The following is a 25346-nucleotide window of genomic DNA, read 5'->3' as shown; positions in this document are numbered from 1 at the left end:
GTTCCCAGCAAACAGAGGGGTGGGCAGGGGGCAAAATGAGTGGGCACTGATCAGCTCTTACACAGCAAATGTCTCATTATGTTCAAGTGACAGGCATTAAAAAAATAAAAAAAATCAGGATGGGGGAGATGCACAAACATGCTGCTGAAGCACAATCCAGAGTAGCGGGATTTCCCCATGTTTACCTAAGCAATTACATTTGCTCTCCTGGCAGCGCAGGCTCCTTACCTAACACCTCTGCCTACTGCAGCATGATCAGGAGGACTGTGGAGGAGATTAGTGTTCCTGGTCACTGGAGGCAGGACCAGTGGTGGCCCCACCTGATGCATCCCATCAGCAGCGGCAGTGTTGGCTCATGTACAGGGATAGAGTCCTTCTCTGCCCATCATTTTCAGTCTCGCCTCAGCTCTATACTGAGCATGGATTAAACAAATCTGCTTTAAGATCTTTAAAGAGGCCCTGAAGTTTCAGGTTCACATAGAAATCCAGAGAGCTTCAGCATGTTCCTTTGTAGAAGTCGAACACTGCTCTAATTACGCTGTCAAGCTGAGGATTGTGAACTCTTAATAAACAGAGACCTGTTTTCATGCAAATTTTGCTACTAATAAAAAGATAGAAAGAAAAATATGTCAGCAGAATTGTTCCTGTAAGCAAAATGTTTTTCAAATGCTTTCATGGGTTGTCAGCAGCTCTAACTAGAAGCAGTTACTGGGGCAAAGTACTGCAGCAGCAAAGTTCCAAAGCACTCCAGAGCAGGAAACGCACATGCCCTCCTGCAGCAGACCCCTGCTCCGACCCCGTGGGTGTGCAGACATAGTGAAGTGCCCATGCTCCTGCTCTGTGGGACCCTGTGGTCCCACACAGAACCAAAACCCCATGGGGCAACATGGCTGTTCAAAAGGGACAATGATGCCACAGCAAAGTTGTAGTGAAACTGCTATCTTCCTGTCCCCACAAGCTGAAGAATAAAATGATGAGCAGTCAAAATACACAAGCAAAATACAAACAAAATAATTAGACTCTTAGTTTTAATGCAATCTATGGGGTCTAAAAACAAAACAGCACTGCAGAAGGTGATGCAGTGATGGCGATAATGCAGTGACAACTTGGTTTTGGCTTGGCATTAATAACAAAATATTCTCAATTAACAAAGACCTTTTCAAAAATGACACAGCAGATCAATGTGTCACACCTAGTGAGCCCACAAGCCTCAGGGCTCCAGCTGCTGCTAAGTCAGCAGTAAAGAAGGCATTTACCTACTGCACAGGGGTGCTGTGACAATTAATGTTTGTAAAGTGCACTGAAGCTGAAAATTACTAGATACAATGCTAAATATTAATTACCACAACTACAGCATAGCACTAAAATTGTCACAGTGCTCTCTCATTGTAAACTGCTCTCACTGAACAAGGAGAAAAGTTCCCAGCACCCAGCTGAGGTTACCACCTGCACAGACATCCCTCAGCACCTTTCAGCTGCAGCTTGGACTGCCTGCCAGTCCAAGCACACTCACATGAGCACAGTGCACTGGATGTGCTGCTGGTTGCAGCCATCAAGCCAGCTTGTGCATATAAAGCATCTGGCCCAGATTCAGTTTGCACGCTGCTGCAAGTTACTGCTTACTGTGGAGGAGCTTGGAGGCAGGTCTGATGACTGCCTGTGCTTATGGGCCCACATCTGGAAAGGCAGCTAGCACTTGGGGACAGCTTGCCACCTCCTTCACACAGACAAGTTAGGAAAGAAGCTCAGTTTTTATAGACACCAACTACACAGTTCTAAACCCAGTGGAAGCTGCCTTGTGTCACAATTCTACAGCTCCATCATCTTCTTTTCCCTTTGTGACTTAACGCTCTTTAAAATGTAGTAAAACAAATACAACAAATTAAACAATTAAGGAAATGCCATCTTCCGAGCAGGCATTATGCTAGAGAAAAAGCAGTAAGAGATGCAACCCATGCAGAAATACAGTATATACAGAAGTAGTATTCCATGATGCCATCTTTTTGGAGTATTTTAAAGAGAATGAGATTAAAGGGAAGAGGAGGAATGCCCCTGCTCTGGGCTGGGAGCAGCAGATGAAGATTCTCCATATGTTTGGAGGTTCTGATCAATAATATCACATCCATCTGATTACATCTTGCTCACTGAAGGAAACACTACCACCTGTTTGCTCTCAGCCAACCACAAGCATATGTACAATCAATCACTTGTAGTGATATGAGGCCAATTCATTCAGCAGAGGTACTTCCACTTAACCATTCCTGTTAAGTAAGTGAACAGCCTAACAGCCTATTGTGCTTTGTGCTTTTTTTTTTTTTTTTTAAAGTAGGAAGAAGGTAATAAAAAATTAATTGAATGTGTCAGAAGAAGGATGTCACAAGAAGCATATCAGTATAGAGAGACATGGTAGTACACGCGCTCTAAAATAATGGCAGGATGCTGGCTCTGCTCTTAAGTAATTATTACATCACTTCTCCTATTCCCTATAGAGTTATGCAAATTTATTTATTTTAAAAGATAGCCAGCCCTTGGGAAAGCAACTGACATGCAGCCCCACATCAGTTGTAGGTTTCTGAAAAATAACATGAACTTGCACTTGACTGCTTTTAAAACACGTATTTGGCTTTCAAAAATGCAGGGAAAGTCTCAAAAGAGAGAGAGACACAGAAGATCCACCTACTCTGATATCCTACAGCTACTTTAAACATCTAAAATCTTTAAGTCTCTACCCTACAGTAACACCATCAGCCTTCAATCTTACACCATTCTGAATGCACCATACTAAAGCAGCAGAAGATTCAGAAGAAAAATCTCAGCTGGAAGCTATACAGCACAGGCAAGGCAGCTAGTAGTTGGGAAAGGGAGGTAATAGCCCACACCCTTCCCTTTTACAGACAGAAGAAATTTTTCTCCAGCTGGGATTTCCTACTACACCTAAGAAGTGAAGCACATCCAAGTAGTTACACAATCAGTACAACTTCCCCTATTAAGGCAAAGAAAACACTGTGCAGATTAACTAATTATTTAAAGCACACCGACTTATCACTCCCCTGTGCATATTAAAATCCCTATTCAGTGCTAGCACACATCCTATTAAACATGTGGTGTGCCGGGTATTTGTATACAGCTGGGGAGTACACTTCTGCAAGTCCCAGGGACAGCCCCCACAAGCCTCACAATGCACAGGAGCTTCCAGGTAGACTTCTAACACTTCATCTTTTAAAAATAAGTAGGGAAAGCTACTATAGTACACGAAGTCCAAGATTACCTGAGGAGCATTTAGTCCTATCACAATTTTACCAATAAAAACACACTGGTATATATGGGTACCTACAGGATAGCTCTTCCAGCCCTCTGCCAAGCCTGAGGTCTTCCATATAGATTTCAGAGACTGCACTACCAGCGGAAGTCAGTTTGCTTACTTACAGCAAACCTCTATTGATTCATTCCAGAGATCTCCGTCCATTCACCTCTCTTCAAATGCCCTTATAAAGTACATATTTAACAAAATCAAAGGTAGAATCAAAGCTTTGGGGCATTAAAACAATATGCATTGTCAATACAAAGACAATATGTCATGGTGAACAACTTGAGCTCAACTGTCATAAGCATGCCATAAAATCTGGTATTTTAAAAGTTGCATTTAATTTTACAGTTACTGTCAATTCTAGTGTTTCATCAAAGAAAGGAAGTCTTTTAGATTCCCACCCAGTTCCTCCCTCCCATAGAAAACCGTCACAAGATACAGAGGAGTTTTTAAACTCGAGAAGTTGCCAGCTCTCAAAACACACCATCATATATCACACAACAACTGATGTTATCTTCAAGCTGCAGCTGTGGGATGCATATTAGGAGAAGTGATTCCCAGCTTATTTGAAGGAAGTTTGTCATGTTTTTGGATTCTGTAGGACTGCTTCCAGTCACGAGTGCAGCCCATCAACCAGCAGTTACAAAACAACTGGGGACAACACTTTTTATTTTTTAAATGTAACTCAAAGCCAAGTCAGTCTCAGTACTGAGATCACTGACATCAAAAAAATTTAGTAGAGAGCTCAAACAACAGAGTAAGCCGGAGAATGACAGAAGAGCACATGATCCCACATATGGACTAGAAAGACATTCTTCAGCTCCAAAGAAATATAGAGGACATATTATCACAATGACAATGAAGCATAACAGTAGGAGCATACAAAATAAAAGCTAACTACTAATAAAGTATCATTAACTCTCCCTCTGAGCATCCTCCCAGCTCTAGGCAGAACATTATCACTGCATTAATCCAGGAGTACTCATGCAATACTAAATCACTTTGCTGATCATTAGTTTTTATCTTTTCTCTGTTATTTCTCTTCAATAATGGAAACAAATACCCAAGCAAACAAGCACAAATTCTTTTCTAGCATCAGTACTTTAAAAAAAAAAACAAAAAAAAACACCCTAAGTGCCTTGTTAAAATGGTACTTTGAATTTCCTTCATCAACACATACTAGAAGACCCTCTACTTCCCACTGTATTACTATGTACACACACAACCCTGCTCCAAAGTCCCTACAAGCATTTCCATCTTTTTCTTTTCTAAACAATGCAGTGGCCAGCTGTGCTCATATCTTGGAAAGCTGACTGACATCATATCAGAAATTTCACTCCAGCAGGCAAGAAGCCAGCCAGCAAGAATCTGAAACTTCAGAACACATGGACAGAATACACCCAAGTGTGTGAAACTCTACGCTCTTTGTTTCTTTCTCAGACAAGTGCCATTTAAGATATCACTGCTGAAGTGAGGATATACAGCTTCACAATATCATCCATCTCTTGGTGTTCTGCAGGCATGTCACACATCTGCCTGGGTTGTGCTGTTCAAAACCAGAGCACCTGAGCAGTTGGATCTTCATCCTTGCAAACAGCTGCCCCCACCCCAAAGGATGACTTTGCACCCTGCTTCACAGCCAGCTATCCTCTGCAAGGGTGCTGTAAAATGGCAGCTTAGCTTCTAATCTACCTAGAATGGACTTGAGGCAATGAACCACTTATCAACCAGAAACAAAACAAAAACATCAACAAAATAAAAACAAACTCACTTAGTATCTAAAATCAGAATGGAAGCAATACCTTTATGGTGTGGAAAGTAAGTAAATAAGGAGTCTCGTGGGCCTACTAAGCTAGCTTTCATATTTGGGATAATTTTAATGATAGAAAGCTAAGCAAAAAGCAGTGCACAAGAAATTCTAGAAGTGTTTTGCCTGGACTAAATTAAAGATTCCTTTCAACATTCAGCAAAGAAGTTAGGCATCTTATAGATTATTTTAATTATTATTATTTTTGTTCAACTTAACTTCTCTTTTGAGCACAGACCTGTTTAGGGCTGTTTCTCTGGACCATAAGGCCCAACACAAGAGCTTGGTCCAAGCACACTGAAGCCCACTACTACCTACTAAGCAGCCATCATATCAAAGCCTCTTTACTGTATTCTGTGCTGTTAAATATATCTATTCTCCTTCCTAAACAATGTGTGAAGGCATCATAATTAAATTTGATAATTGCTGGCAATTTTAACTTGAGAGTGTTATCAGTACCACTTCCTCCCCTTCCTTCTTAACAAACAACTAAATTACAATTTCCGGTACAATGAAAATTGCAGGAGCTGCACTCTTACACCTGGAGGTGTATGTGGCACAAACAACAGAAGACAGAGCCAGCACCCAGCAATTACTGCTCTGCACACAGATCAGAGTGCTCATTTAAAGGAAAAAGTACCATGATGCTGTATTCTATTTTTCTTTTTTAAGCACTCAGCCCATCTTACAATTCTTTGTGGAAGACTCCCTTATAATATCTTTCCCAGGACAGCATCACAGAGCCACCTTCAATCATGAAGAACAAGAGGTCATAAGCCGACTCTTAACGGCTGTGTCCTACTTTTGAAGAATTCCTGGCTGGAGTCAGCTACCTGTAACCATACCTGGAAAATTCTCAGAGCTCAAAAGGCTGAAGTCCCTGCAGCCTACTAAGATGTACACAAACCACACTCCTCTCCTTCCCTTAAAAAATAAATAAATTATGTTGTCAACATTGAGGTACTTCAATATGTAATCTGGTGCTTAACTTCAACTAGCAATACTGCAAGAGCTTGGCCAATCCTACCAAGATGCATGAAACTGCAGCAGAACATTGACTCGAATCAAGCAAGAGAAAATTACATGTTGAAAAGCTGTTGTAATATTTGTAGACAGTCGATTAATTAACAGCAATGTACAATCCTTAGCGCTCCAAAGTTTGAATACAGTATTATAAAAGTTCACCCTATTTCTTGAAACATTTCTCATCATTTTATACAGCATTCATTGCTGTATATACCAATTTTCAATAGTTAATCAGCAGTCTCACAGACTTTAAAATTAAAATAGAATATAAAAACTGAATAGATGACAACTCAGGCAATTCCATTAAAGAATAAACACATGTAGAAACCCTGTAGAAACCAACCAATCACTACTTAATTACTACTGTTATAAATACCTTAAGCCAAAGCAAGGCTTGTTTTGATTAGGATCGGGGTATAAAAAGCAATCTCTGAATGCTGACTCTTACTCAGTGGTCTGTTAAACCATGTCTTATGCAACTCTTAATCACCATCTGCTCAATGGTATTTAATGCCTGTAAAATAGTATCATGTGTTGCAACATTGTTGAGGAAAATACATTAGACACTGTACTCATGTGAACATAATACATACACATAATAATCAATAAATACAGAAACAAGAGCAGCTGATCCAGAAGAGCAATTTCTATCTTCCTGAGCAGCTACCAATGCCACTTTCATGTTCTGTTCCAGACAAACATATATTTAAAAATGCCAACGCTGGCACTCTGCTGCCAGTAGGCCTATCAAACACTGCAGATTAAGCCACCTCATTCAAGACAAGGGGCTTCCAGGGCTGAGGAGCATCCCATGGATAAGATAAAACTTCACACTTCCATTCCCTGGGGTGCTGCCTGCTCTCTACAGATTGAAATTCAGTCACCAACCCTGTCAAGATAGCATCTTCTTCAATATTCAAGCCACATAAATTTGGAATTCAGAAGGTATATTTCTCTGTGTTCTTGGAAAGGGCATGCAGCCCATGTCTGCCTCCTGCACCACGGTCAAAATGACAAAGGTAAAATAAAATAATTTTTTTATTAAAAAAGGGAAAAATAAGACTAATTTGAGAGTTTCAGCACTACATAAGGCGCCTAATTGATTTCAGTAGTGTTTGAACACTCAGCAAATTGTGGTGCTCACCATCTTGATTACCTGCATACATGAACTGCTAAGGATTCAAGTAATCCAGTTAGAGTATCCAACACAGTAATTTACAGTAATTAACTACTTCAAAGGTGACCTTTATTAAACTATCTTAAAAATACACAAGATTTTTATTTAAGCACTAAACAAAACATTGATACCTCAAGTTATTTCTTTATATTTCAGACTTTTTGCAGCACAACGCAACAACATAGTTATGATGAGAAAAAATAATGGGGAAAACAGACTTGTAAGCTCACAAACCCTGGCACTAGTAAGACTCGGATGGTGGCTATTGTCTCCCTAAGCCTATGAAGCACAATCACCTATGTAGATTAACCCAGTCCTTGGAGGGTGGCAAGATCTTTATCAGATTGGCCAGGCCAGTTGCATTTACAATCCACTTCACTATCAAAGCTAACCTTATGCAGAATGGAGTCCCCATAGCTCTCTTGTCAACATTAATATCACCTTCATTCCCCAGAGAAGCCCTTTCCAAATTCCAATTTGTGCCATTCAAGTAGGGTGCCTGTGGGCTACAGCACACTTACTTTCCCTGAATTGGTTAAATGCTGCCTTTCCACCTAGCAAGTATTCATGACTTACAATGTGTTTACTCTTCAGAGCCAGCCCAAAAGGAAATTCAGAAAGGAGAACTTGGAAGAGGAGTCCCCAGCACTGCACCTATTTTACAGAAGATCTTATAGCTCCATCTAGCTCTGCATGAAGGAAATCACTGAGCCATCTAAGAAACTGCAAACTCAAAACCAAGAAATCCCAGCCATCTCCCACACAATGACATGGGCTAACACTAGCTGTAGATGCACTAATGCTTAATGGGCACAATAATGACCCCTTTTTGAAAGGTAAATAATTCAACCACTTTCATAAATGTATTTTTGTTTTCCATTGTAACCATAGCTACCTCCTGCTCAAGTTACACAGCTGATGAGCGGCACAAGAGCTTTGTCAACAGAGGGTCATGGAAGATTTGTTACTTCTTGATCCAAACTACTTGTCTTTGCCTCAGTCTTTCACTTGCATTACAGCTTTAGGATACCAGCAGAGGCCTCTGGGAGATGAAGACTCCCATGTAGGGGCATGGCAATGGAGCTAGTGAGCGCAACATTGCTGCAGCTGCTGAGGGACACCCAAAGCCAATGACTGCTGCACCCAAGTTGTCCAGCAGCCCTACAGGGATGGTCCCTTGCCAGAGGATAAACTCTTAAGAGATACTCTTATTCAACACTGCTAAACAAAGGGATATGCACACACTAATCCTAGGACAAATATCAGGTCATGATCCCCTCTCTCTAGGAACAAAGGTTCAACTTCTGTGCTTACACTAACCTGTAACTTCAGTGCTCCATCTGAAGTAGTTATCAACGTCTGGAGTGAAAACATGCAGCACCTGAATACTTCAGCATATTTATAAAATATATTCTGTCAACATTTTTCCTCAATTTATGTTGATCCTTATTTAATTAACAGCATAATTTCAACTGTTTAAGCTTTCCTATTAAAGATTCTTCAAGTCCTCAGTGTGTACTTGTGTCAGATTTGCCTGCTGCAGGGGAAACTATCCATTTCACAAATCAAGAACTCCAATTTGTCAGCAAGATTGTTTTTGTTTACTTTTAAATGAATAACAAACAAAAAAGCACTAGAACACCAGTAACTGCATTAGGACACATTGTAGATAACTAGGCTTTGCCAGCTACAAAGCAAACAAAACAAACAGCAATTTCAAGTACCATTCATATACAAATTAAAACCTATTTATTCCTGCGTAATTTTAATTTTTTTTTTTGTTTTTTTTTTTTTTTTTTAAAGAGCAAGGTCTACTTTCTGAGCATACCTTCAAAAGGCACAAAGCATTTCAACTGTTGTCTCAACAGAAGAAAAACAGAACTATTAGAGAAAAACTGACATCTTGAAGGCAACCATTGTGGTTTTTATTTTTTTCCTGATTAACAAAGTGCATCTCTATAGCTCCTAGTAACTACCATTATTTTAGGACCCTATGAGTAGCAGATAGTGCTGAATAACCATAAAGCAGCAACAGTTTAAAAAAAAAAAAAATCCCAGTTTTATTTAGAAAACTCAGTCCCTTTGAGAAAAGAAAACCTCCAACAGGTTTTACATTTCACTTAGGCTACCCTACACATACAGTGCATCTCATCATAATTGGGGCAACCATTTTACATACTACAGTATCAAGCATCTGTCACCACTAGTCAAAAGGTTTGAGTCACAGGTAAATCACTGATATTGGACCACCGTGCTAGAACAACACGTAATGTGTTAAGAGGGCTGCACTGATTATTTGTAAACTTCACATTTAAAATAAAAATTTAAAAAAAAAAAAAAAAAAAAGTTTTTTGTTAGCATGTAATACTCTGTTTTGGAGAGAATTTAAGCTCTGGTTACTTCTTGTGCTTGTGGGATACCATGGCCGCAAAAAGTAACAGGTGTCACACAGAAAAATTCAAGCCCAAGACAGAGGTTGCCTTTTCAGGGCCACCACAGAGGAATGGCAACCAAAGCTTACAACAGCAGCTGAGCCTGCCATCAACATCCTTATTAACCAGTGTCAGTCTCCAAAATGGAGGTGCTCACATCCCAGAGATCAAAAGACCTCTTCCTAAATTTCCACCTCAGCTTTAAGCATTTCAGCCATTCTCCGCAGCTCACTCACAATTTTTTGTAGCAGTCCATAGTTGCTGCCCCACAAAGAGATGGTCACTTAGGAAGGGAGCTGGCTCATTCAGAGAGGTGATCCTGCTGAGCAGCACAAACAGCTGAAACACACCAACACTTATGGCAACAATGCCACACGGCAGCAGAATGTGCTGCAAGAAAAACACCAGGTGCTGGAGAAGAGAGGTCCCCTTGGGTCATTAGAGCCTCGTGCTTTCTAGGGTAAGGAGATACTGTTCAAAAAATCTTCAAAAAGGAATACAAACCTTCCCCCTGCACATGCAATGGAGACATGATAAGTCTCTGAAGTGTGCATGTGAACAGTCCTTAGGAAGGGGAAGTACGCTCAACAACCTGAGTTCAGCTAAGCCAAACAGAAGAAATAAGATTTTTACAAATATCAAGAAGTCACCAACACCAAATTTCATAGCACCAGAGAGCTCTTATCCAAGCATCTGTTATGTATTCAACAATAACCAACCAGCAGAGCTTTTGCAACCATGCCCTAGGCTGAACAGCAGCAGCTGGGCCATCACTGCAGCATGATGATGGAGTCTGTTTCATACCCAGAAACATAACCTACAAACAATAACATACTCCTAGTGGTGCTGCTACTCATCATAGGACAAGGAAGCAGGGAAAGCGCGACCTCCCTTTACTATCTGCACCCTGTGGAACAGCAGGAAAGGAAAATGTTCTGCTTATGAAGAAATAAAATTGCTTCCAGCAGGTTCTCAGCAACACCAGAGAAAGTAATTGCAGATTACTTATAATATTTTATAAGTATAATATTTATAATTATAATAATAATTGTATATTATTAATCCTATACAGAAAGAAGAACATCACTCACCCAGCTGGTGAAGGGGCTTCCTGTCTGTGCAGCACTCCTCTTCAGCAGCAACCAAGAGATGCTCTCCCTTCAGTGGCTGCCTCTTGTATGAGCCCAGGGGGCTCCACCTGGGCCCACCCCTTCTGGTCACCTGGGGAGCACAGGTGCAAACAATCTGCCTGTGCTCCCTGGGCCAGCTACACCCCTTTACCACATGCTCAATCACCACTTCAAACCCTGACCTAACCAGTTCCCTGCAGAAGGAAACCAAAATTGGCTGTTCAAAAAATTCTGATCTGTGACCATTTATTACAGAATATCTCCCCACCAGAAATTCTACACATTCAGCTGCAACATCTTAGCTTGAATATACTGATTTTCCATAGTCATCAGTAGTGTAAACAATAAAATTTTCCTTCTATCTCCCTTATTTAACAACCAGAAGACACAGAAAGCTTTCTCAAGACGATTACTTGCTCTCACCTTGCAGTAAGATACAGGTCCTTCCATACATGACCATTTCCCTCACAGCATTCCAGGAGGACAGCTATAGACAACTTTTTCCACCTCCTTCCCCCATGGTCAGGTATCTTCACTAAGCTACTGCTCATCACCATACAAAGCCGAAGGTAACAGAAGAGTACTTTAAGAACCACATGTTTTTGTTCAGCCTTAGAAACATTAAATGTCATTAAAACATCAATATTAATTTCACATCATAATAGATATATTAAGATAATTTTATCTGTTAACACCCAAAAAAGAATACATATTGCTAGTGGAAATAGAAGATATAAGCCTAGATCTGCTGTACAAGAAAATTTAATGGGACCAAACTAGAAGATATTCAAGAAAAACAAGGGAATATACACTAATTTTGTTTTCTTAATCCCAAGGAAAGTTCTCCAAGCATTAACCAGGTGCTAAGAACTTCTCACACTCTGTTTGGGTTTGCAACACAAGGACAAAAAAAAAGACAGAAAGACAAAATCCACAGAAAGCAAGCCATGTTAGAATCCTCCTATGTAGAAGAGATTCACAACTGGCTATCTGCATACCTCCCCAAAAGCACCAGAAATTCACCCTTCCTTTTCACCTGCATCTGATCCAGGAAGAAAAAAAATAATAATAATAAAACATGATGGTGCAGAATCACTCACTGATCCAGTATCTATTTTTATTCATAAGATCTCAAATATAAATGATGCTTAAGTAAACATTTTTCTCTGCAAGTTCTCAGTTTCCATTCCTACCCTGAAAATTCTGCAAGTCCTGCATGCTGCCTCTTGTGTAAGCAGTTTGCTTCCATAAAAATAGTAATAATCTGTTCAACACATCATTCAGCAATTTCTAGTCCAGCTGCCTGCGGCACCTTGCAGCAGTGTTCCCTTCTGGACGTGCTACTCTGCATTCTTCTGTTCTGCTCACCCTAACAACATGTTGACCTTCTCCACCACCTTCACATGTTCTAAAAATTCTTCAGAGATGACAATGTTGTTCAAACAAAGTCCAGATCAAACAGTCAATTTGTTATTTTAGAATTGAAAAAAAGGAACGGTCACTGAAAACCTTTAAGTTTTTCACATAGCCATTATCTAAGAGAATGTTGTATTGCTTTTATAGTGGTTTTTTTTTGTTTTGTATTTTAATAAGGACAAATATTTGACTGAAACTACCATTGGGGTTTAATGTATATTTTCATCAAAAACAAATAACTTCTACTTAAGAATTAATTGGACACTGACAACATCATAAATCACGATTCAAGCTGGACTGTGTTAGGCTCCATGTTAATCTGCTTAAAATTCCTGACTTTAAAGAATGAACAAGGGCTGCATTACAGGCTTATAACAAGGTTAAGCTTGAGAGGTTCTATTAATACCCTCCCTAAGGCTACCAGGAAACTCCCTGAAGCAAGCAAATTTTTGGCTTTGCTGAGGATTACCCTCTAGGGTAGTTTGCTCTGGTGCCCAAAGGCAAAGAGTTTATCTCACGTCTGCAACAGCAGCCGATCCCTTTCTGGGGCACATCGTCTGAGATGCTCATCAGGACTCACAGATAAAACGAACAGCCATACAAATCTGGAATGCTGCCTGGCTCACTCTCTATATCCCCCACATAAATTAAGTTTCAACTGACTGTCAAGCATCTGATTCATTTGTGAGAAATAACGGTTTTATCAGCTTAAATTCCAGACACTCAAGAGCATAACTGAAGCCCTCAAAAAAAAAAAAAAAAAAGTGGTAATTTGCTATAATGGATCCACGATAATGGGGACTACACACTACAAGTGTACTAATGCATTTCCTGATGCTGAGAGGGCAGGGGCAAAACCAGGTTGAACTTCTTTAACCATAACCCTTTGCTTTTCTTTCTGTGCATCTGCGCCTCTTTTGTGTAACAACTGCAAAACTTGGAATTTTATCAGCCCAGCTGCTATAGATATCCAACTGTAAACAAACCTGACAACGAACGTACAAATCTACAGCTAAATAGAACTAAACATAATTTGCTTTTTGATTGCTCAGGTCGCTGCCTGAACTGCAGACTTACTGAAAAACAGCTCCAAGATAACTTATTTCAGCAGGGATGTTGGCAAAGCTCAGAGTAACCGGAGACGGCTTCCAAAGGCTGCAAATAAAACCATATAGAACAGCCTAACACAGACCGTGCCTGCGCCAGACCAGGAGACATATCAGCCGACAGTTCAATCACTGTTTGGGGAGGTTCCACTTAGCAACTAGTAACTGTGTGGCAGAGAGGACATGTGTAAGTACTTCAAACAACACAGCAGCTGAAGTGTTGTGCAGGAAGTCAGTGGCTGCAATTACAACCACATTTACTTCCCCTATGAGATATGTCTCAGGTTCAGCTGAACATCCCCCAGCAGCCCACAACCAAGTGAACTTTCAGTGGCATCTCACAGCTTCCTGACAGCAGCCACTCATTGCTAGTTGTGTTTGTGGTGTTGTGGCAGTTTTCTTTTTATTTTAAACTGTGTACTGGTATTTATGACTTTCCTTGCCTAATTGGTTAGTTCCATTTCATGTTATAGGGCTCAGATTTAAAACAGACTTTCCAGTATTTTTTTTTTCCCAGGAATAAAACTATGCTAGCACTTTGTCAAAAACTCAGCCAGGCCTTTTTGTTCTAATAATAGCTGAGATGGTAAAATTGTGTTCACAATGCAAAGAACTTGCTGCTGCAGACCACCAGCCCTAACTGCCTAGGTTATAGTGAGCCCTCACAACTGTGCACTTGGTCCTCTGAAGCCCATTTCAAAGATGACTTTGCACCAGATATTAAAGATACGTTAACATACGCTGTAAGTTCCCTTTAAATACATTAAAATTCATATACTTATACACACATATGCAAGTACATTTACCAGTTGTTTCACAGTCCTGAAAACTACCTTTTCCACTACAAAAATAGCTAAGTGCAATGAGAGGGAGATTCATCATGCTGAAGCAGCAGTCTGAGTGTGCTGAGCAAGTTTTGTTCTTCTTACCTCACAACTGCAGTGTTAACCACTGCATGTTTTAAAAGCACTCAAATCTCCCCAAAGGATTCACTATTTCTAAACAGAGTGTTGCTGATTTATAGCCTCAGTGAAACAAAGAATCATCAGAACATCTGCGTATCCACTATTAAGTAATACTAACAGCGTCATGAAAGTATCAACATCTCCAAATGCAATGACTGAGCTGCACAACACGTTTTACATTTCTACTTTAAAATAATAGTAATAATTAAGAAAAAAAAAAAACAGTTACTGTTTTCTTCTCTCTTTCTTGAATAGCAACAGAGAAAACCTCTCCACACATTTTAGGGAGTGATTACCTCCTTAATGTTTCTATTCATCGTGATTTGGCAGTTCCATCCTACTTTAGACATGCTCAAGCAGCCACCATTCATTCTTGGTTCAATATTGGTTTAGTCCCCTTCCACAGGGAAGCTGCCAACTTCCTCAGCCACTCCACAAAGTCCTGCAGCGTCAGTTCCACTGGGAAGCAGCCCCACAGAACACACTTCAGGAAAGTGCCTGAAGCCCTTAATCTCATGCTTTCTTAAGATGTTCTTCACTCTGCTTCTTGAAGGAGTATCTGTGAGACTTAGTTGCTTCATTCAGATTAATTCAGAATGTTCACACCTAAATTAAATCATATGCACAACTTAAATAAGTTAGCACTTAAAAATGGAATAATTAGAACTTTTAAACAATTAAGAATACAGACACTCTAGGGAACTGTCTGTCTGCAGAATTACTCCTTGTCCCTGCTACATTAAGGCACAAGCCGCAGGTAAATTGACTTCACCCTCTGGGAAATGTAATGATTCCCAGAAATTCTCTGCTTCGATTGAAGTCAACTGTCAAGTATTAATTTCATACTTTTGAAATGGAGTTCTGCTTCAGCTTCATCTTTCTGATCATCTCCTGACGACAAGTTAATTCTTAAGATTTCAGCTTTAGAAACAATGTGCCTGGGCCAGAGTGCTACAAGAATTTACCAGGTTCAGAGGATTTCCTATTCAAAGAAATTTTAACACCACTTTACTGCAGAAGTACTACATTCTGATTTCAAGAGTGCAACTAAAACTCGGAAAAGGTTTCATTTTCACTTCATTAATCACAGTAGCAAAAAATTAACAGCTGAATTTTATTGAAATATTGCATAATTGAACGGGAGTTTGTAAACTGTAGGGATGGTGCTGTCACCTAACAGCAGCAGCAACGCCAAGCAAAAGACCCTGCTGAAGTTTCAAAGAGGCATTTCAGCACAATTCACAGGAGTTCACAGCTGCTGAGCATTTGCAATTTTGAATGCTGTGTTTTCATTCATTGTTGCCAGCTTATTGTTTTCATAACCACTGTTTTATCAGCGGTTAAAAGAATAAAGAAATTTAGTTCAGGTTCACTGTCTGCTGAGCTGTGTTTGTCAGACTGTCAAAAAGGATGTTGAATGTAACGGGAGACAGAAAGCACACTGGGAACACTTACATAGGAGCAACTGAAGTGAAATTTCCAATTCGCTTCACACACAGATCCTTTTATTCAAAGTCAATCTAATCAAACTGTTTCAAAACTGAGCTCAGTACTACATTTTATGATTGCAGGTTCTATTCCAAATTTTCAAAGCAATACAGTTAAAAATGAACCAAACTATTTCATAACTTCCTTCTAATGACTCCACGGAACAATCAGAGAGAGTCACCTGGCAACAAACCCTACATGCCCTCTTCACCCTACTAATAGCCTCTTTTCTTGACTTGCAAGCACAGCTCTGAGTTAGAAACTGAGTTGTCAAAATCTTTTTGAAAGATGCTGGGTGCGTCTTTTCTCACACACACCTAAACATCACATTTTGAGTTACTTCACCTTTTGTCCCAGCTTAAAATTCAGCTAGCACTGAAATACACTTCTAGTTTTGTGTTGAGTAGACATGCATATATGCAGAATATTTTAGAAGCCACAGAGCAATTTCAAGAGGCTACAAGCATAGCCTGGGGCAGCTCAGGGAAGCCTCACTGACGCCCAAAGCCTTTACCAATGAGGTTGGTGGCCCCAGTCTTCAGCACAAGCTATGCAGGGGCAGCAGGCCACAGGGCCAGCTCTGACACAGCACCTGCTGGGCAGTCCCACGATATTTCACACACAGATAGTGATGGCAAACCCCCACACCCAGGCATGGCCTCGATCTGAGCCACCAACCTGGAAAACAAAACTCAGATTATCACCACTCTGTAGCCAATCACACAATTAGCATTGAGCCAACAGCATCAGAAGAAATCCTTCAAGAGGCTAAAATGCCTAAGAATCCTTCTTAGAGCATCTTAAGAAACTTAATTAAATCTTTAATTAAAGTTTAAAATAAATCTGTAATTTAAGATATTCAACATTATTCCTTTTACATCTGCCCAAATTAGTCATTTTTTCCCAGCATTTGTTCACTCTATCTGAAAAAAAGAGTCTCATTAAAATGCACACTTCCGTCACTCAAAAGCACTCCCCTGCAGCCCCTTGCCTTGCGCACCACCAGCAGCACCAAGCACACCAAGGGCTGCCCACAGCACTCAGGCCCAGCTGCACTGAGGGTGCCGTGCAGCTCCAGCTCCCTGTGGGAAGCGGGCAGCCATGCCTACCATGGCTTTACTAGTTTGGTGAAAAACCACTCTCTCATTTTAGTCAAATGAGAAGCAACTGCAAAAGAGCTGCCACTTGATCGCTTTTTTCCTGTTTCTCAACCACCTCCCATCAGCAAACCATCATACAGCTTAAAATAATTCTCCACGCAAGCTGTCAGTAAAGCACACTATCTGGAGCGCTATAATTCAATTACGTCCATTTAGAAAAATATTGCTTAGGTTCCTCTTAGAGCAAAGGAGGCAAAACAACGCAATCTATTTTTAATTTCACAGCACATAAATTAGAAACAAGCTTTTAGACTTCTGGTTTCTCTGCTGACACTGACAACATGTTTAAAAATTAAGTAGCCACCCAGAGGTTCTGCCTCCTGCTTTATAACTCCAGAGATTTGACTGAATTTAAAAGGCCACGAGACAAATAAATGCTGATATTTACATTTCTGAATTATGCTGATCATGGCAAGGAATCTCTTGGCAATCCCAGCAATGTACCATAAAACTTTTTGAAGTAATAATTTCAAAGTATTTTCAGTCTTCACAGTGAGTTATTCTGATATTAAATTTCCTATGAAATTAACATGACCTCTGGAAATGCAGCATCTTAAATTTTATTACTTCAGTTATTTAAATTCTATATACCCTGCTATGCTTTATGCATTATTCCTAACAACTGCAGAATATTAGGAAGTTAATTTCTAAAATTACTGTTTTATTATTAATGTTACTCCACTCAAACCAGAGGAATTTAAGCATGAATAAGGTTATCTGTACAGATCTACCTCTCTGATAAGCCTGCACTGGGTGGGTAAGTCCAAGAGTGGCCCCTTCACTCTCACAGGACCCTGCAGTGCTGAGCCCTTCCCACAGCCCCCTGCCTACCAGGAAAGATGTGACTCGCCCATGGACACCTCACCTCACATACTAAGGAATTCACTTGTATGACCAGTGTTGATATCCAGTCAGTCTTCTAAAAACTGAAAAATTTTCCGTGCCACCCCTTGCTCAGCTACCTACAGACAGCTACATGGCACAGCAATTGCCTTACGAACACCAGGTCCAGCACTATCACACAGTGCCTGGCACATTCAAATTGTATGCAAACATCGAGGCTATTGCTAATATTACCAACATAGTGCTGCTACAGCTGTATTGTTAAACCTGCTTATATTTTCCATGTCAAAAATTACAGCACTGTGGGGTCTTAACATCATCCATAGAAAAAACACATGGTTATGAGAACAACTCTTCCAAGGGAAGCATCAGACTGAAAACTAATGGGGAAAAGCTAAAATAAGGCAATTAATTCAGGAGCCACAGGAATTCCAGGTTTGAGTGCACTCTCACTGAATGATTGCAGCTGAACTCGTGCTTAGCTCCACATAGACATATGTGCTGAATGAAGACTATGGTTCAGTATCTGAATAGTTTTTACCAGTGAGTTTTGAGGCTGCAAACAAATATGCAAGGTTTACTTAACCATATCCAGAAAGCCCTTCACAGTTTAGCACTGTACCACTTTTTGAAGTTGCCTGTTCTGCACAATGGAACAGACAGTTGACCTTAAAATTAGTATCACAGCCTTATTCTTTCTCTGGAGCCCTACTGAAGTGCTCAAGGTACATCAAGAAACATGCATAGAGTTTAATGGAAATGACTTTTTGATCTCTAATTTGTGTTTAAGTGCTACTGACACATTCTGAGAGCAGGGTTTACTTTTTTTTTTTGCTGAGACTGTCATACGCAATTTAAGCCTTCACCAAGTTGGTTGGGAACTGACTTATCATACAGGTAGCAGCCAGAAAGGCCTGGGACATACACCCAGAGGAGGGTTCCAACCAGAACAGCTGCTGTTAAATTCTGTTTGCTCCCTCATGTAGCACTAAGGGACTTACCCACTGGCACTCCAATCCAATTGCCTCCCACGCAGCACTGCTGGCCTTCCTAAATCAATTTTTATCTCTTGCTGAGTCTTAAACTCATGCTCTTCACCGAAGCATTTAATTCAATGCAAGTGTTAACTCTGATCTAGGGGGAGCAGGGCAGCAGGGAAGGGAAGAGCATCTCTGGCAGAACACCGAGTTACTTATCAGCAGAGTAGGAAATAGAAGCGGCTTGTCACACAGTGAAGTTCACTGAAAAGCTATTTTCTCTGTATTCTCCCAATACCCCAAAAACACACACAAGGGAGGTAAGTACAAACCTAACCAAAGATAGACTGTTTTATTATTTCCCATCATTGTCTTGGAGCAATATGATTTGAGATGGCGTAACAGAGCACAAAACCATGTACCCCTGGCAATTAAAACCAGGGGTGTTTCAGTGCCACAGAATGGAACACTACACACTCGAAGTCTTGAAGCAAACCTGTAAGGGGCCTTAAAAAAAGTAAAAATAAAAAATAAAAAAACCAGCCTGCACTTTAATCATACATTTGCCAGTGGCACAAAAATCTAGCAATTCTGGGTACATGGATCTTGTCCTCTGACAAAAAAAAAAAATAAGCTCAAGCTGTGAAGTCAAGCCATCGAGCTGCTGGTAGGAGCAGATAACACACTATCTGCCCTTCCAATTTGAGAACGCTCCTAGTAACACTGCTTCAAAAAGCTTTGTAATGGATATGATGAGATAGGCACAGAACTGATGACCAGGAGGCTGAACTGGAGAAAGTACAGAACGATGACATTACCCAAGTATTTCTTGTTAACATTACTTTAATTGCTTTCATAGTTTGATAAGGAAAACTATTATAATGAAAAGCTAATAAGCAAATATATATGTACTCATTATATGTGCATCTGCAATGAGGAAGCTGATTAGCTGTACGTGCAATCCAACGATGACAGATGCTGCTGATGTGAAGTACATTGCACTCATATGGACTCACTCATCCATGTCACAACAACCAACCCAGATCTTTAGTACTGCATTCCCATGAAAGCATACAGCAGAGTGATTACTGGAAATAAAGCAAAGAGCAGCCTCAGATATTTAAGTGTATTAAAAAAATAAATTAAAAATAATAATAATAATAAAATTAAGAGACTACCACCTTCCTCTCAGTTCCAGCCAGTGCTTGCAGTCAAAGTTAGGTCAACCAGGGGTAGAGAAATACTACATGCAGTACTCAGCAATTTTAGGTTTTCCTATTAAATAAATCTATAAGAACATTACAATGAAATTTACTTAAACTGGACAAAATACCCGTGAATATTATAAGATTTCAAGGTACATTAAAATAGCATCTTCAATTCAGTACAGAAAAATGAATATATTCAAAGACAGTATGAAGCTACAAATATGCTGTAATAACTAAAATACACCATTTGTCAAACTGACAGTGTAAGCTTGCCAGTACTGCTGGGTATTGCATAAGAAGCCAGAATATTAAAACACAGCAAACAAACTACAATGGATGTGTACATCACACTTCCCCCTTTCTATAAGAACATGCCTATCCATCTGGCTTTCTTTCCATCCCTTACAACATTTTGAAGAGAACGTCTGCATATACTAAGTATTAACCAAGACATTAACTGCTACTGGGGAATAAAAGTTCGTGGGTTTTTTCTGTTGTTTGTTTGTTTTGTTTTTAAGAGGTTAATTGTTATTTAATTTCCTAACACAACAGTACTGTGCTACTCTGCAAAAGGATGGGTAGCCTTCCAGGAATTAGACACAGCAATTAATTGCTTTCATTTTCCATGTATCCAGCTATGGTATTGAACATACTGAAATCCAATCAGAATTTTTATATCAATACTTACACAATGTGCATTACATTGCAGTTACACTTCTTTAGCCTTAATTATTTTTAATGTTAAGGCCAACTACTTCAAGCATGGAACTGTATGAACCATAGTAAGGGCCCACCCACTCATCCTCCCCTTTTCTTCACACTATACCTTTTCTTCAAGAAAGAAATTCTACATGCAGGGCCATTTTCACAGCACGTAGAAATGCACAGCATTGAAAGAACTGCTTTTACTTAAATAGCAAATGAGCGTGACCCTGAATTCATTTTGTCTCAGCCAAAAATGTCACTGGACAGAAAAACTGTGTTACTAATGAACTGCAGTCTCCTCTACAGCTGCTAGCACATGCTTACTTTACTGGGGAAGTGTGAATGTATAGAAAGTCCACTATATCATTCTTCCAGCACTAATGGTCTTCTTAAGGCTTCATAGAAAATCAGAAATAAACAGCACATGCTGTTTGGCCTGTACTTTGTGCTGGTGCCTATTCTGAACACAACAACTTTGGTTTTGCTTTTAGTACTACAAATTCTGGAAGGGACTCACTGTAATTATAAGGTGTCAGAGCAATCACACTCTCCTACTTTGTAAGACTACATCTACCTATGGGACTGCCTAGAAATCCTCACTGTAACCAGATTTTCTATGTCCAAAATATGTTTCAAAATGTTCTGCCTTCTACCACAAGCCCTTACATAGTATCTGATAATGTCTTTGTGCATAGGTCTCACCTTCACAGTGCACTGTAGAGAAATAGAGGACCTTAAAAACACATACTGTAAAATTTTTTGATACACAACTACATTAATTTGAAATGAACTACATAAACACTTGGAAAAAAAAGCTTCAGGCCATGGAACCTGCTGAAATTAAAAGAGATTTGATGGCAGTTTGCAAGGTAGAGAGCACAGGCAAAAAGAAATCCCAGTGAGATGGAACTGCACAGGTTCCTGCACAACTGCATAAAGACAGGCACAAGCAAGAGCAGTTCTACTGCACGGCACAGCACGCTGCCCAGAGCTCCTGGGAATTCAAAACCACCGGTTTTACTGAGGACTAATGGTTGAAGAATCCCTGAATGTGAATCCTTCAAGACAAATCCCACAGGCTTTCCTGCAAATTCTCCCTTCCACAGAAGTGTACGATATACACTTTATCTCACACACTAAGCAGAAATCCCCTCTCAATTCTACGGCTGCAAAGAAGAGATCTGTATGCAGCTTGGGTCACACCACCAGGAACGACATTATTTTGATGTGCTTTAAGGTTCTGCTCTGCAGGAATAACAATAAATGTCAAAAACATTCTTCTAGAATGTAGGAAAATCCTGGTTTCTGTCTAAACTACGATTATAGAGTATTAATAACTGAGTATCTCCTCACAGTGAGACTGCACACTGAAGGGGGAAGATCTGTGAACAACTGCTTTCTAATCACAGAATTATTAATACAGCACTGAAGTAATTAAGCTCTGTTCCAACAGAAGAAACCTATTTATTTCAAAATTCCAACATAAAAAGAAAAGCACTGGCTATCTTACTATTGTCATCACTTTACATGTTATTGCTACGACTGAAAAACTGTATGAGACAGCTTTTAAAACAACCTCACCTCATCTGGGATTCTGCTGAGCTGCACTGTGGGAGTCACAGGCAGTAGTCTTAAAGACAAAAGAACATTTCCTAAGCACAACAACTATGTTATAGACTTAATAATAACTGCACTACCTCCCTTCAAAATCACTGAAATAATATAGTAGACAATATTGACATTCCTTTTGCAGCAAATGTATAATTAAGGACAGCAAAGATTACTAATAACAAATTCCAAAATGCTGCAGTTTCACTCAACTGCAACCAAGAAAATGAGGCCTTCTGCATCCTAGTTGATTTCACAGTACAGAGACCCATTGAGTTACTTTATGTTGTCCAAAAAACACACGGATGAGGAAGTTTCTTTTTAGCCAGAACAGAGGACAGTCTAACCACTTGCAAGTAAAAATTATGTAGTTCAAATCCTCAGTCTGGTCTCATAATTCATTGATCTGTCATTTATAAGGTTGTAAACAGAAGTTACTCACACTAAGGTCTATTTTGAAAGATACTGTCATATTCTCAAGCACCCATTTTGACAGGAAAGAATCCCATTGTCCCTGGAATACTTGTATATACCTGCTTGCCATGCACCATGTTGGGAAACACATTCACATACACTGAGTTAGATAACATCTTCCAGCGAGAAACACTAACATTAGTCAGAGCTGTCTCCTCTCCCTCTGCAATAAGTCAGCTCTCTCTTACATAAAAAAAAATACATACACTACAGAGCTCAGTTCTGAAACATGCGGCATTACATTTGTATATCAGAACAAGTCTATTAATCTCATTTCTTATGTAACAGCATTTAACAATTCTCCTGTGCTCTGCATGCTTACTACAGCTATGTACAGAAGTCTGAAAAAAACCTTCAAGGTATCATCAACATCAGATTGGTCTCATTCATTCTAGATAGAGCAGCACCTCTGTAACTGTGAATGCAGATCAATGCTTCTTTCCCATTCATTAAAATACTACAGAATTACTTCCTTTAATTTTGTGTTTATTTCTTGAAAATAACAAACACAAAAGTGAAAACTATAAGAAACAAAAATTTCTCTCACCCGAGCCAACCAAATATGAAGTCAGTTTCCTTAAATCTCATTAAAGTACCAATGCATTTTCAAGACTGCACTTGTGAGGAGTTACCTTTTCTGTTACCACAACAGCTTTCCTCCCTCAGACAAAGACCACCACCTTCCTCAGCACCTCTCCACCTGGAATCAAAGGTCTTTATTCTGCAGATCTGAATGTCTGCACTATGTTCCATCCAAGTGAGCCAAATTCCATCAGCTTCAGTCTCATTCAAAAAACAAACAAACAAAAACCTACCACTTGTCTGCATCACATATCCACATTTAATGTAACACAATTTGAGAACACAGCCTGAAGTGGAGTACTTCACAGAAAGGAAGACAAGAAGCACATCAGGAAACCAATATAAACTCTTGTATCATTGAATTCTTACAGGTCCACAAATGTCAGTAAAGTATTTCCCTTACCCCAAAAGAAGTGCTGGCTATGTATGTTACAGTGGGGAAGTTTAAAGAAAAATAATGCACTGGAAAAACATACATAAAGCTAAAAGTACGGAGTGATAGAATATCTGGTTCACTAGAAACACATCACTCACAAGATGTAAGAACTTATAACAGCATTTTCCACCTATTTGCATTAATTTGCATTAATCCATATAAAATTCCTAACCCAGTGCAATGTTTGTTAATCAGCAGTGAATCTCTCCCCCATAAACAGAAATTTACATGGGAGTAAAAGCATTAGTTACATTGTTTTTGACAGCTTACTACTTAAAAAGTTGAGTTTCTCTTTAAAATAGAGCATAAGCTTATATTGTCAGAAGTCCAGGCATGAACTGGACCAGAAAAGGACAGTGAAATACTTTAGTCACACAATAACATTTCTGAGGAAAATCTAAATCTATGGATGGACCCCAAGGGAACAGTGAAATTTAAGAAAACACTGCATAGATACTAAGCACGATGCAGGCACAGTATCAACCCGAGGCAGTGATACAGTGTTTCCAAAAGAGACAAGAACAAACCCACCAGGGCTTTAAAGGCAACGTGCTGTTTTCTTTTGTAATGAAGGGAAAAGAAAAGCTCACACATTTCAGAGATGAAACCACGTCCACAACCGCCTAAAGCACTGCAGAAGACTGCAAATGGGACGTTTTAAGGTTACGGCGCTGACAAAATCCTGTCAGTAGCTGTCTAGCTGCAACTGTGAAGTTTGGTTGTAATGCATGGAGTAAAAGACTACTGAAACAGAACTTCCCAGGCAGCCAGCCACCAACCAGTCATTTGTATAAAGAAAAGCTATCACTGGAACAGCAATCACAAGTGACTAAACTGCTCCTGAACCCACCCACGTGTCAGATGCACATCAGATGCACAGATCAGTCACAACTTCCCTCTTCACACCATGCGGCTTCACACTCTGCCTCATTTGGGAAGAGCAGAGGTGCTACACCAGAGCTGCAATACCCAGCCTTCACTTGATATTTATCTCCAGGGCAGAAAATAATTGGATGTCACACCTCCTAACTCAATTTCATCCTGCTAATTATTCTTCAGCTATATCCTTTTCTTTTCCTCCCCTCATCACAGTATTTTGAACAGGACTAATGAAGTCATTGGTGAAATTATTCCGAAGACCACCGATGACATCCACAACATACTCCCTCAGTATCAGCTCAGAAAAATCAGCACTAACCAAACAAAAGTCAGGCTGATACTGATGCTTTCAGAGAACAAGCACCAACATAGATCTGAATTTCCAAAGTTTTGTTTCAAAGAAGCTGACGAGGTGGTTATCCCATGGTAGGGCAGCCCTGTGGAGAACTAACTAACCAGCAACACAAAAGCTGTAGCTGCCACCTTCAATTAAAGAGAGGCAGCTCTTGTTTCTAAACTACAGTGCTCCCCTAGTGCTTCACCAGCTCCTGCAGAGGACCGGTTTCTGGTCCTGCTCCTCAGTATGGCTCTCCAGGCCTCACTCCAGGTGAGCAAACATG

General features: G+C 39.9%; 1 protein-coding gene across 1 annotated transcript in view; it reads right to left on the bottom strand.

The window, feature by feature from the left end:
- Positions 1–25346, bottom strand: part of PARD3B (par-3 family cell polarity regulator beta) — a 366162-nt gene that overhangs the window by 286640 nt on the left and 54176 nt on the right.

This window comes from Coturnix japonica, chromosome 7 (genome assembly GCF_001577835.2).
Source record: "Coturnix japonica isolate 7356 chromosome 7, Coturnix japonica 2.1, whole genome shotgun sequence".
In the NCBI taxonomy this organism is placed as follows: domain Eukaryota; kingdom Metazoa; phylum Chordata; class Aves; order Galliformes; family Phasianidae; genus Coturnix; species Coturnix japonica.
Note: the sequence above shows the minus strand (reverse complement) of the source record. Positions and strands in the feature narration are given on the sequence as shown.